Below are 14,648 nucleotides of genomic sequence, written 5' to 3' on the forward strand. Positions count from 1 at the left end.
ATGCCTGTGACATCACAGAGTCATATGTCACTGTAAAAGTCCTATCCAATCAAGTTTTGAGACCTGTGTCTAACTGAGGTGTGAGATGACTTCCTGTGGAGATGAGTGTCAAATAGCTATCTTTGTTTGAAGAACAAAGAGCATGCAGAGAGGAAAAGCCTTCACATGTCCAGTTTAGATTTTAACAAATGGCAAATCATCTGTGGTCCTGTGAATCCCAACAACACACACGCACAGTGTCTAGTACTATCTAGCAAACACATAATTAAAAAGCTCTTTAAAGTCCCAAACTGACCATTCATAAAAGCTGACATCTTAACACACATACTTGCATTAGTGTACTGCAGGCTAGTACTAGACCCTAAAAAATGAGAAACATTAGTACAAATATTGTATGATAATTATTCTGTTTTTACAAAATGACTATATGTGTTATAGAACAGAATATGTTTAATTGTCAGATGTGTAATCTATAGAAAACCATCAACCTTCCTTCTCACGGGTACTGCATAAGGCTGCACTGATGATTACTTCACAAGATTTTCAGAACAGTGTTAGGACTCACTGTTGACATCATGCAGTACCCGCCAATCTTGACCAATCTAAAGCTCATTGTCACAGTGAGGCCTACTAAGGAGTGTGTACCACACACAGCCTGACCCAGCATAAAACCAAGGCAATTAAATCCCGGCCACAAACAGGGGAATCGACATTGCACGGCAGTGGAGCGATCCAACATGGCCTCCTTTGCACAGAGTAAACAGAGACTAAGGGGGAGAGGCTGAGGCAACTGGCAGTGAGAGAGGGGAATAGGTTATTCAAATGACCCTGGCCTCCAACAGAAGGGAGTCAATGGAGTTCCTCCACGCTGACGGGAGCAGAAAGTTAACTACACAAACAAGTCACTGGAGCTCTGAACCCATTCTCTCCTTCACTGCACTTGTCTCCTTATTCAGCCTGACTTGTTTAACTGAGCTCACTCTCTACATATTTCTCTCTGCTGTATGTAGAGTTTTGACCTGGATATAACAGACATTTGACAGTCTCCTAACTACACTTTTGACTTTTGAATTCAAACCTACCACAAAACAAATTCACCTTAATGCATTCTCAAGTATGATCTCACCCTACAAAGCCACATCTTGTGTCTCCAGTGACCCATCAAAACTCTCTGTATTCCTTTCAAACCACCACCTGCGTTATCTTTGCTTGTAGTCTGTGTCTGACTTGAGAAGGAGTGACAGGACGGCTGGGTATATGTGGATATATTTTCATGACATTCTGGTGGGAGAGACTTGGCCTGGTTTTCAAAGCCTGTTTCCAGATGGTGGGAGCAACTTGTGAGGCAAAGGAGGAGAAAAAAAGAAAACAAGCTTGACTTCATAATGCCAAGACCAGATGAGAAGATGTAACCCAAATCTCACACACACACCCACATAGAAGAAAGAGGAAATCACAGAAGAAATCTCAGCAAAAACATTGTTTTTGTTGTTTTGTTTGTTCTCTTTTTTTCCCCTTTGGTTATAGTTATCGCTTCTTCCATTTGACATATTAAAATCTAGTTTCCCCTCTTGTTCCTCGTGCTGAGTTACTTTATATATTTTAGGGTTTTTTTACCCGTATTTCTCACTTGTATTGTTACCTGTCTTGTATTGTCTGATCACCTGTGTGATCAGACAATACAAGTAGTGTACAAGTAGTGTAGATTTCAGTATTTCCATGAGAACAAAAGAAAAATAAATAACAAAAAAAAAATCACAATCGGCCATTTTTGAAATTGCTATTTTAAACAGTGGTATCAGTATCAGCCCAGAATTTCAAAATTGTTGCAACCCTTGTTCAATTAGAAAATTAATTTGTATATTTCATTTTTATTTTACAATGTAAAGTATTATTTTATTGTTTATTCTTCTGAACAAGGTAATTTGTAATTCTTTTTAATTGATTATTGAGTTATATGATTATTATAACACATGTACAACATGTAACCAAAAGCAAATTAGCACATATTTTTATCTTAATAAACATGCAGTACTTAAACTGTTGAGCTGCACAAACTTTTTTTTTTTTTTTTGTATTTTTGTGGAGGGCGGATGGCTCACCTAGGGTACCAAATGTGCTAAAACCGTGTGTTTCTACGTTAATCAAAGGTACTGTAACACCGTCATAATACGAGAAAGCATATGCACCCCTGACATTGAACTGCTGACCATCTCTCTCCGTCCTTACTATTTGCCACGGGAGTCTCAGCAGTTATTCTTTACCATTGTTTACATCCATCCATGTGCTAACGCGTCAGCAGCTACACAGCTGATCACTGACATCACACACAGACTGGAGTCGATCTGCCCGGACGCTCCTAAATTTATCCTTGGTGATTTTAATCACTGACAGTTACACAGGACTTTAAAGACTTACAAACATATGTGTCTTGTGCCACCACACTAATGAACTCTATGATCGATCTGTGTTATGGTTCTGTGGGTGGTGCTTATAAATCCCTGCCCATGTCTTCCTTCGGTGCATCGTACCACAACAGTGTTTTTCTTGTGTACAAACCCACTTTCAAACGCTTACAGCCAGAGGAGAGAACAGTGAAGTGCTGGTCGGAGGACAGTATCTCATCTCTCCATTGATGCTTCGATTGTACAGACTGGCAATGTTTTTTTGATGCTGTTGAAGACATAAAAGATGATTCTCCTGTGGAATCATCTTCCTGTTACGGTCCGGGATGCAGACACTGTCTCCACATTTAAGACTGGACTTAAGACTTTCCTCTTTAGTTATATATAGTTAGGGCTGGCTCAGGCTTGCCCTGTACCAGCCCCTAGTTAGGCTGACTTAGGCCTAGTCTGCCGGAGGACCCCCCTATAATACACCGGGCACCTTCTCTCTCTCTCTCTCTCTCTCTCTCTCTCTCTCTCTCTCTCGTATTCTATTACTGCATCTTGCTAACTCGGCCATTCTGGATGTCACTAACTCGGCTTCTTCTCCGGAGCCTTTGTGCTCCACTGTCTCTCAGATTAACTCATATCGCAGCGGTGCCTGGACAGCGTGACGTGTGTGGTTGTGCTGCTGCCGTGGTCCTGCCAGATGCCTCCTGCTGCTGCTGCCATCATTAGTAATTAGTCATATTATAGTCATATTATTATACACATATGACTATTGTCACACATGTATACTGCCAGATATTAATACATACTTTCAACATATTGTACCGCAGTAGCCAGAACTATAACTATAATATTATTACTTTCAAAAATGTTGTTGTAAGCTACTGTCATTACCTCTCTCTCTCTCTCTCTCTCTCTCTCTCTCTCTCTGTCTCATTGTGTCATGCGGATTACTGTTAATTTATTATGCTGATCTGTTCTGTACGACATCTATTGCACGTCTGTCCATCCTGGAAGAGGGATCCCTCCTCAGTTGCTCTTCCTGAGGTTTCTACCGTTTTTTTGCCCCGTAAAGGGATTTTTTGGGGGAGTTTTTCCTTATCCGTTGTGAGGGTCGTAAGGACAGAGGAATGTCATATGCTGTAAAGCCCTGTGAGGCAAATTGTGATTTGTGATATTGGGCTTTATAAATAAAATTGATTGATTGAAAATTGATCATTCAAATTGATCGTTCAAGCTGTTTGTCACTCCCAGATGAAGCTTACTGTAAAACTAACAACAGAACATAAATGATTAATCATACAGTATGTTTAAGTACACAAATGACAGAAGCAAACCACATATTTTAAAACAGCATTCAAAGTACTTTTAACACAGCATTACTGCCATAATCATTAGCTTAACATAAAGTCCGCTAGCTTAATGCTAACATACAATGTAAAGCACCGTAGATGGGCTAACGGAATTAGCATCGCTACTGAATAATTATAAACTGTCAATCAACTTATTTCAACTCAAACATGGCAGTAATACTTACACGTACAACAATACTTACAGGCATATATTCTCTCAGCCCTTGTTAAACAATAGAAACTACAGGAGTTTAGCTGCTGCCTGTCTGCTTGTGTCTGCTGCTAGACATCATTGATCAACTCAACTCCTGTCACACTACTGCCCCCTTCAGGTGAAGGCGTGCATGCCAGAAGGGGCAGCACACGTCCTATATTACGTTCTGCGTGGACTCTGTTATAGCGACCAGAAAGGTGGTTAAATATCCCAATAATAAGCCTTGGTTAATGAAGGAACTTAAATCAGTCATCAACAAAAATAAAGACCTACTTTATAGGGGATCCTCAGGAGAAGACTGCCTCAAGAGAGGTGCAAAATGAAATAAGGAAGGCTAAAGCAAAGTACAGGGATAAAATAGAAAAGCAGTACAGCAGTGGCAACCTTCAAGCAGCCTGGCATGGTATTAAAACAATGGCATCCATTAATCATCATATTAATGAGGGAAAACAACCCATTGGGGTAAATGGGATGAATGACTCAGATTTGCCAGATGCTTTTAATTCATTCTTTTCTCGTTTTGAAATGACTGACTTTTTGAGAAAATGTTACCTTGCTTAAAGCACTTGTACCTGGAAATGACATTGTGATATCTCAGGAATGTGTCACAAGTTTATTAAAAAAGGTAAACATAAGGAAATCTGTAGGTCCTGATGCCATCTGCGGACACAGATTGCGTTAATGAACAGTTAACTGAACAGTAAGTTTTTTCTAAACTATTCCAGATGTGTGCTGAACATGGCCAGATACCAACAGTCTGGAAAACATCCACCATAATTCCTATTCCTAAATCAAAAAATGCCAAGGAGTTAAGTGACTTCAGACCAGTTGCACTTACATCCCTTGTTATGAAAATTTTTGAAAAGGTCATAAAAGATATGGTGGTCTCCCTTATAGATGGCAAATTAGACTCCTTAGAGTTTGCTTACCAGACCAGCAAGGGTGTCGACGATGCAAAGCTTTTTATTCTGGACAGAGGATATAAGCACCTGGAGAAACCAAAGTCCCATGTAAGGATTTTATTTGCGGACTTCTCTCCTGCTTTTAATAAGATGCAGCCTCACATTTTAATTTATCACCTTGCATCATATTTTACCTGTTTAGCTCTTATTGTTGCTTTTAGACTTTATAACAAACAGAATCCAGCAGGTGTTGGTGAACGGACATATGTCCAGGACCAGGCTTTCAAGTACAGGCTCACGTCAGGGTTGTGTCCTGTCTCCTTTGCTTTTTATTATGTACACAGACAGCTGCAGAACATCACAGGAAGGCAGTTTTATTATAAAATTTTCTGATGACACTGCCCTCCTGACTCTTCTTCAGGGCAAAGACTCAGACCATGGCCAGGCCTTACCTGCTTTTGTTGAATGGTGCAAAGATCATTTCTTGGATCTAAATGTATTAAAAACCAAGGAGCTAATCACTGATTTTAGGCAGAACAATGACATGCCAAAAGAAAGCATCATTCATAATGAAAAGGTTGAAATTGTCGAGTCCTATAAATATCTTGGCACTGTGTTTGACTCACAGCTTAAATTTGACATAAACACTGAACTGATTGCCAAACGGGGTCAACAAAGAATTCATTTAATGCAAAAGCTCAATTCTTTTAATGTCTGTGATACGATTTCACTAAAGTTTTATCATTCTTTTATTGAAAGCCTTTTAACCTTTTTTTTTTACCTGCTGGTACAATGGATTGTCTGTGAAAGACAAGAACAGCTTAAATAGCATCATCAAAGTGTGCTCCAAGATTATTGGAGCTCACCAGAGGGACATGGGCACAATCTGGGAGGAACAGGTGGCTGAAAATGCAAAAAGAATTATCAGCCAACCAGATCATATTTTATCAACTGAATTCTCTCTTATGCCTTCAGGCAGACGTTATAACCTGCCCTTAAGGAAAACAAATTGCTACTCTAAGTCCTTCATTCCTTCTGCTATTAAGCTGCTGAACACAGACCACACACATTCCTGGAAGAGGATCCCTCCTCATTTATTGCTCTTATTTATGTTTTTCCTGAGGTTTCTACCGTTTTTTTGCCCCGTAAAGGGATTTTTTGGGGGAGTTTTTCCTTATCCGGAAAAACACCAAAGCACCACTCAAATTCCTTATCCTCTGTCAAATGCTCTTAATATGTTTCCTTGACAATGATGATGTTGTTGTCTGATGTATGCATAAATGTACTCTGGGAAAGCTACAAATGAATTGCCCCTTGTGGGATAAATAAAGTTGTCTGAATCTGAAAACTTGGACAGAGACGTTAAAGTTTCCCTATCCCTCCCAGAAGCAACACCTTTAGACCGAAAAACATATCAGTAGTCTTATCTTTGAGGCCATTTTGCATCTCTTTCTAGTCCCTTTGCAATTCTTGGTAGCTGTGTAGTGTATTTATGTGGTCATTTTGTGATTCTTGTTGATGTCATTTGCGTGTCTTTCAGGTTATGTTGTGTCTTTTTGTAGTTATTTTGTGTCCCTTTGTTACGATTTTGCGTGCCTTTGTAATTGTGTGGTGTGTCTTTTTGGCCATTTTGCAATTCCTTATGGTCACTTTGTAATTCTTTGAGGTCATTTTACATCTTTTTTGATGTCATTTTGTGTGTCTTTTAGAACATTCTGCGTCTTTTTGTAGCTGTTTTGTGTCTCATTGTAGTCATTTGTGTCCCTGTGTGGCAGTTTGATTAACTTTCCATCAAGAAATGGTAACAGTCGCTTTATACTGAGTCCAGGGACCATGGGTCTGTGCTTGGTAGGTCTGTTCAGCAATCTAACCATAATACTATTAAGTCAACTACCAATCAATCTCTGACTCTGAGTGGGATGGCCAAACAGAAGACAGGGGACAACCTGTGCCACCCTTTACCCTGCCTCCATTGACAGATTCCAAGCTTTCCTTTTTTTCAGGCATTTCTATGTTTGCCATTCTCACCCTTTTTTCCAACTCATCTTCTTCATCTTTATCAACACCCTCAGCCTCCCATCTCCTATCTCTGGCCCACATTTGTCTTCCCCTCTCCACATCTCCCTCTCTCTTATCCATCATGGGAAAATCTGTCTTCCCTCTGCCTCCTCTTTTTTTGAACTGACAGAATGGAAAACATGGATGCCCAGCCACCGCTCCCAATCTCAGTGACCTGACCATCTGTGACAGAGTACTCCAGACTTTAACTGAGTGTGTGTAGCAGAGCTGCTGGTAGGGGTGAGGGGGAGGGCAGGCCGTGTTGGAGCATGGGTAAGCTCCACTCAAAGCTGTTGTAAACACCACTAATGCATCGCTAAACTTGGGGAATCTCATGTGCCTCTGTGCGCGCTTTCGTGTGTGTCTGTTGCACACACACACACAGTCGACTAATCCCTCATAAACCTACATTTATCACTTACCACACCATTAGCTCAGCTGTGGCAGTCTGCCTGGAGATGTCAAAACAGACGGACTACAAGAGTCTCTGCTATTTCTTTGTTGCTCTGTGCATAGAATCCACATTTCCCTCAGCCTTGTGAGAGATGAAAAGAATAATGTCCTTCTCAGCTGGGAAACAATGTAATATCAACTGCACCCAGCCTTTTGTGGTTTGTGTAGCCAAAACTGTAACACAAAATGTGGATTTAGACACTTTGAACTGCAGCTTTGGGAAGGTTGTTTTTTTTTTTCTTTCATCATTTAAACTGGTCAGCCTAGTCAGAAGTAAGAAAAATGCCAACTATAGTTGAACTGTCTACTTTTTATTTCTTAGGCAGTTAAACTGATACTGCTGTGATTAACACTTTGTCGCTTGCTGGATTCATACTGTAAACAGAATGGCGTCAGTGACAGAGAGCAATCTCCTGGGGGTTTGAGCTAGGGAGCAAAGTCACACTGGAGCAGCCTCTGATCAACTCAGGAGCTGGTGAGGTGTTTGTATTATTCATTTTGCTCCAAACATGTTTCAGCTGTCAACCAGAGGGGAACCCGTCTCCCTCAGAGGCCTACACTTCACACATCTAAGTGTCTGCTTCATGGCGATGAGAGCATCTTCACACTGAGTTTAGGCTCTGTGTGCATTTTGGGTTGAAATCCAAACTTACTAATAGGGAGAAAAAAATATTATTGTTCTGAAAAAAATACTATGGGGGAATTGTTTCTTCAGCAGCTGAGGGGTTTTGATTGGGTGATTTCAAATTGATATCAGAATAAAACGCTGTAATCACGAAACTGCAGCTTAGTTTAGTGTCATTAGGCCGAGGTCCATATTGATTTTGGTACTTTTATTATTATTAGGGACTTCGGCTGAAGGGCTGAAGTGACAACTGCAAGTAGTCCGGAGGACCCAATTGAAATTGCGCTGTTTATTATTATATATTATTAGGGGTCCAAGCCCTCGGGGAATGCATACGCGTTCCCATTTCCCATTTCCAGGGCTTGTAAATTAATGAACTTGTCCTACAGATTTAATCAGATTGGCTCCAAACTTGGTGTATGTAAGCCTGACTACGTTGTGACCAGAAGTTATCACAGGATTTGCCCAATGTTGAATGGCGCGCCCGCTGCCAAGCATTGAATCTTGAGGTCTCGCCATGAAAAACGAAATTGCTGTAGCTTTGGCAAAACTGGTCCTGTCTCGACCAAACTTCACATGATTCATAGTAGTCCCGCCCTGAACACATTTTCATTATCATATTGCCTAATACTCATAGACCCACCTAGTGGCGACAGGAAGTAGGTCTCATCAAACACTAAACTTTCGATTTATCTGAAAGTTACATGCTGTGGTGTATATTTGATGTACAAAAATATGATGTATGATTAGTGCGCTCTCTAACTCCCTCTAGTGGAAAGAGGAAGTGATACAAAATGTGAAATATGTCATTCCAGCACTGTATCAAGGATATGCAGAGTCACTCCTGCAAGCGATGTCTAACTTTGACAGAAATGAACTGACGTGTCAGAGGGCATCCTGCCAGCCCCCCGAGTTGCGTGAAGGTGCGAGGACCCGTTCATCGCTGCTTGCAGCTTTAATTATTATTATTATTATTTTTCTCCGAAAAGAAGAGCCTTTTTGAGGGAAGTAGGGTGCTGGAAAACTCACCAAACTTTGCATACTTATATAAATTGACATCTGATATAGGTCTGGATAGCAGGTGCCAAAAAATGCCTCAGTAGCACCCCGTACAAAAGTTTGAGGAAAGAGCCCCAGACGCTAGTTTAACCCAGGAGTATGAATCTTGGCAGGCATATGTAACACTCCAGGACCTACAAAAAAGCCTCTTGGAGGCATGCTCTAAACCCAACAGGAAGTCAGCCATTTTGAATTTACAGTGCAATTTTGGTGCATTTTTGGCCATTTCCAGATTGACTTCAAACCTTGGTCTGTCCCACCCCAAGATCTTTAAGATGAAAAGTTATTAAAAGCTCAAGTTTTCGTCAGTGCATGTGACCGTGGAATGGCGTCAAAGTTAGGGGTCTCGGCACTGAACAGGAAGTAGCTGATGAAGCAGAATTCGGGGCCCGGAACGGGGCCTGGTGAGTCCCGACCTCATCTTCAACTTTTAGACTACTTTTGCTCTTGTTGTTTATTAAATAGCGATGATGTTAAGGTGATGAAGGAGACTCCGCTGACGCCGTCTTTCTTATATACAGAAAAGGTTTATTTCAAGAAGTACAGCATCAAATCAAGCATCTAGATTGCCTGGAGAGGGTTCAAAGCCAATATGAACTGCTCTGAATAACAGCTCCAAAAACCCTGCTTATATAGATTGGTGGTGTTTGTGAAATGTGAGACAATGTAAAACAGACGACAGAGAGACACCCTAGTTGGACTTCACCAATCCTTGACCTGGGCCATAAATACCTTCTTGACCCTGACCATATATACTTCTTGACCCTGGGCCCCTAACAGTAGTGCTTCAGACACCACGCTCTTGTCCAGAATAAGTATCTTTAAAACCAACTACTCAGCAGTCAAGGAATCACTGGAGACACGTAGAATCGAGTGTAACTGAGTTTAATGTGTTCGCAGGCAACAACACATACAACTCAATGAGTCAAGCTCTGGAGCAGGACTGAAGTTTTGCTTTCTGTGTGCTCTCCTTTTATGCTGGTGAAGGTATCTCCACCTCTTTTCTTTAATCCATAACACATAAACCCGAACATAATGGTGTTATACATGAACATCAAATCCTATCAGATGGAACATGATGGTGTCATACATACACATCAGATCCTATCAGAGCCCAGATATTTTCCACTTTCATCCTTGAACATCAGATCCTGCATCCAATACAATACACCAATGAGTGTGTGTGTGTGCACATTATGTTGATACATGAAACAATAAACCATGGTGTGACTGGTTATGATCAAGCAGAGTATACTGCCTCGACATGTATTTTTAAAGGTCAACTGATACTAAAGCATAAGACTTAACAGGTAGATTACACTACAGAGATTATAACTCCAGCATACATGGTCCAATCTTGCCCAAACTTCACAGGATTGATGACAGTCGCGCCCTGAACACATCTATATGTCACTAACTAGAGATAAATGCAGCATCCTCTACTGGCAACAGGAAATGTCATGTTTTAGACTTTAATGTACATCTCCTTCAGAATTGACCAGATCCACCTCAAATTTGGTCAAAAAAGCCATAAGATGTTGATGACACTTTATTGTGGAAACTGTGAGTTTTCGTCGAAAGGTGTGGCCATGGTCTGGTGGCAAACTTTGATGTTTCGCCGTGATGATAAACGTTGCTGTAACTTGACTCCATGTTGGCATATCTTGCCAAAACTTCACACATATTATGACAGTCCAGCCCTGAACACATCTACAGAGAAATTTTGAATCACCGCCATAGCGCCACCTACTGCCAACAGAAAGCTACTTTATACATTCTTTAATGTCCCTCCTCTAGCAGGTTAATCAGACCCACCTCAAACTTGCTGGTCTAAGTCCTTAGACCTTGATGATACTCAAAAATGAAGCTCTTGAGTTTTCATCAAACACTGTCACTGTGGGGCCACCCTGTTCACCATTAACCCTGTGGGCCCAAATGACGCATAGTGTGTCCAAATTCACACCCGTTCTTGTTCTTCTCTGTGGATTTTCTCTGCGACTGTGCATCATAGCGAGAAGCAATGTATATCACGTGAAACAGCGGAACTGTAGCTTTCTGACAAGGCCAAGCACTTGCCAGTAATCCAATGTTTTCACAGCGAAAAAAAATTGATAAATTTACAATAAAATTATGTATGACAAAGCTTTCATACAGCTTTGCACACACATTACTCTTGGATGGATTACTCGCGAACACAGGCTCGCTCAGAAATGCCAATGCATATTACATGAAAGCGCAGAAGCAGAGCTTTCCAGTGATACCACACACATCATTGTGCTGTCATCCCATCATGCTATAAATTGAGATCAATTGTCTACAAAATAAAAACCTGACAAATTTCTTTACAATCCATGATACAGATCGTTATCAGTCATGTCATATAGTGAGGAATATCGTATCTTACCACGTCTTAGGCTTGCGTGTTTTTCTCCCTGTCTATCCACATTTGTAGTCCATCTTTCAAGATGCAAACATCTCCATATTGTCCAGTTGACACTCCATCAAACTTTGTATGACAAGAAAAGCGCACTTCACCTTTGCGCACCCAGACAACTGCAGCCTAATTATGCATGCTGACAGGGCAGTACTCACCATATACAGTACAGGCCAAAAGTTTGGACACACCTTCTCATTCAATGCGTTTTCTTTATTTTCATGACTATTTACATTGTAGATTCTCACTGAAGGCATCAAAACTATGAATGAACACATGTGGAGTTATGTACTTAACAAAAAAAGGTGAAATAACTGAAAACATGTTTTATATTATAGTTTCTTCAAAATAGCCACCCTTTGCTCTGATTACTGCTTTGCACACTCTTGGCATTCTCTCCATGAGCTTCAAGAGGTAGTCACCTGAAATGGTTTCCACTTCACAGGTGTGCCTTATCAGGGTTAATTTGTGGAATTTCTTGCTTTATCAATGGGGTTGGGACCATCAGTTGCATTGTGCAGAAGTCAGGTTAATACACAGCCGACAGCCCTATTGGACAACTGTTAAAATTCATATTATGGCAAGAACCAATCAGCTAACTAAAGAAAAACAAGTGGCCATCATTACTTTAAGAAATGAAGGTCAGTCAGTCTGGAAAATTGCAAAAACTTTAAATGTGTCCCCAAGTGGAGTCGCAAAAACCATCAAGCGCTACAACGAAATTGGCACACATGAGGACCGACCCAGGAAAGGAAGACCAAGAGTCACCTCTGCTTCTGAGGATAAGTTCATCTGAGTCACCAGCCTCAGAAATCGCAAGTTAACAGATGAATGCCACACAGAGTTCTAGCAGCAGACCCATCTCTAAAACAACTGTTAAGAGGAGACTGCGCGAATCAGGCCTTCATGGTCAAATAGCTGCTAGGAAACCACTGCTAAGGAGAGGCAACAAGCAGAAGAGATTTGTTTGGGCCAAGAAACACAAGGAATGGACATTAGACCAGTGGAAATCTGTGCTTTGGTCTGATGAGTCCAAATTTGAGATCTTTGGTTCCAACCGCCGTGTCTTTGTGAGATGCAGAAAAGGTGAACGGATGGATTCCACATGCCTGGTTCCCACTGTGAAGCATGGAGGAGGAGGTGTGACAGTGTGGGGGTGTTTTGCTGGTGACACTGTTGGGGATTTATTCAAAATTGAAGGCACACTGAACCAGCTGCCATCCCATCCGGTTTGCGTTTAGTTGGACGATCATTTATTTTTCAACAGGACAATGACCCCAAACACACCTCCAGGCTGTGTAAGGGCTATTTGACCAAGAAGGAGAGTGATGGAGTGCTGCGGCAGGTGACCTGGCCTCCACAGTCACCGGACCTGAACCCAATCGAGATGGTTTAGGGTAAGCTGGACCGCAGAGTGAAGGCAAAGGGGCCAACAAGTGCTAAACACCTCTGGGAACTCCTTCAAGACTGTTGGAAAACCATTTCAGGTGACAATCTCTTGAAGCTCATCGAGATAATGCCAAGAGTGTGCAAAGCAGTAATCAGAGCAAAGGGTGGCTATTTTGAAGAAACTAGAATATAAAACACGTTTTCAGTTATTTCACCTTTTTTTGTTAAGTACATAACTCCACATGTGTTCATTCATAGTTTTGATGCCTTCAGTGAGAATCTACAATGTAAATAGTCATGAAAATAAAGAAAACGCATTGAATGAGAAGGTGTGTCCAAACTTTTGGCCTGTACTGTACATTGAGGGGGACACGTGCCCCCCACACCAATGCCCAAAATGTCCCCCCAATATATAACTGAAACTGAAAAACAAATATTATCTTGGAGGACATCATTGCACTTGGCTGATTATTTTTCTATTATCTTAGATGTAAATGTTGCATGTTTCTTTCAGATAAAACACATTTTTGACTTGTGAATGAGTCAATGGAATTTCTTGCAATAATGAAAAAATACTGGCAATCATGTCCGCCTGACACAAACCACATGTTTTGGACAACTGTGAAGTGACAGAATGTCCCAGCATCATGGTTTTTATATTGCCAGATTCCAGAGAGTCTCCCCTCTTCAGATGAGATACATGTAAAAATGTAAGAATTTAGTCACGCAGATTTGTTTTTATCATTGATATAAAAATTAATATAAGATACAGGCACATAGAAGGACATGGAATGATGGCAAATCTGGTTAGCCCAGATTGTCCTGAAAATAACAAGATATAGAATGTGTATGTAGCCTTTAGAATGACTGTGAAAGGCCTAGGGCCCATAGCGTTAAACACGACGTTGGTTTGAAGGGACAAGGGATGCTTGAAAACTCACCAAACATGGCATACACATCAGAGGTCACAAGTCCTGTTGTCTGATGTCATTCTTGTGCTTTGATGCACCAAGATGGCTCAACAGCGCCCCCTAGAATATTTCAATTAAGCAGCCCCCAAAGCTGGTTTGACCTGCAGTTATTAAACTTGGTGGGCACCTGTAACACTCTATCACGTACAAAAAAGCCTCTTGGAGCAATGCTCCAAACCCAACAGGAAGTCCTCCATTTTGAATTTACTTTAGCCACTTTTCTGCATTTTTGCCCATTTCCAGGGTTTGTAAATTAACCCAACTTGTCCTACAGATTTAATCAGATTTGCTCCAAACTTGGTTTATGTGAGCCTGACTACGTTGCCACCAAAAGTTATTACAGGATCTGCCCAATGTTGAATGGCATGCCCGCTGCAGAGTGTTGAATTTTGAGGTCTCGACATGAAAAACAAAAAGTGCTATATCTTTGATGTAAATGGTCCAATATCCACTAAACTTCACATGATTCATATTAGTCCTGCCCTGAAAACATTTATATCACAATTATTTCCTGACACTCATAATGTCACCTAGTGGTGACGGGAAACAGGTCTCATCAATCACTTATCTTTCGATTCATCTGAAAGTTACATGCTGTGGTGTATATTTGATGTATAAAAACATGATGTATAATTAGTGCGCTCTCCAACTCCCTCTAGTGGAAAGAGGAAGTGATACAAAATGTGAAATATGTCACTCCAGCACCGTATCAAGGATATGCCAAGTCACTCCTGCATGCGATGTCTAATTTTGACAGAAATGAACTGATGCGTCAGAAGGTATCCTGCCAGCCCCCCC

General features: G+C 41.0%; 1 long non-coding RNA gene across 1 annotated transcript in view; it reads right to left on the reverse strand.

Moving 5' to 3' along the window:
• Positions 1 to 3,397, reverse strand: part of LOC125886601 (uncharacterized) — a 74,904-nt gene extending 71,507 nt beyond the window's left edge. The window contains exon 1 of the long non-coding RNA XR_007449054.1: positions 3,288 to 3,397. This is a non-coding gene — a long non-coding RNA (uncharacterized LOC125886601). The remainder of the gene's footprint in view (positions 1 to 3,287) is intronic.
• Between the last annotated feature and the right edge of the window lie 11,251 nt (positions 3,398 to 14,648).

This window comes from Epinephelus fuscoguttatus, linkage group LG3 (assembly GCF_011397635.1).
Source record: "Epinephelus fuscoguttatus linkage group LG3, E.fuscoguttatus.final_Chr_v1".
Lineage (NCBI taxonomy): Eukaryota > Metazoa > Chordata > Actinopteri > Perciformes > Serranidae > Epinephelus > Epinephelus fuscoguttatus.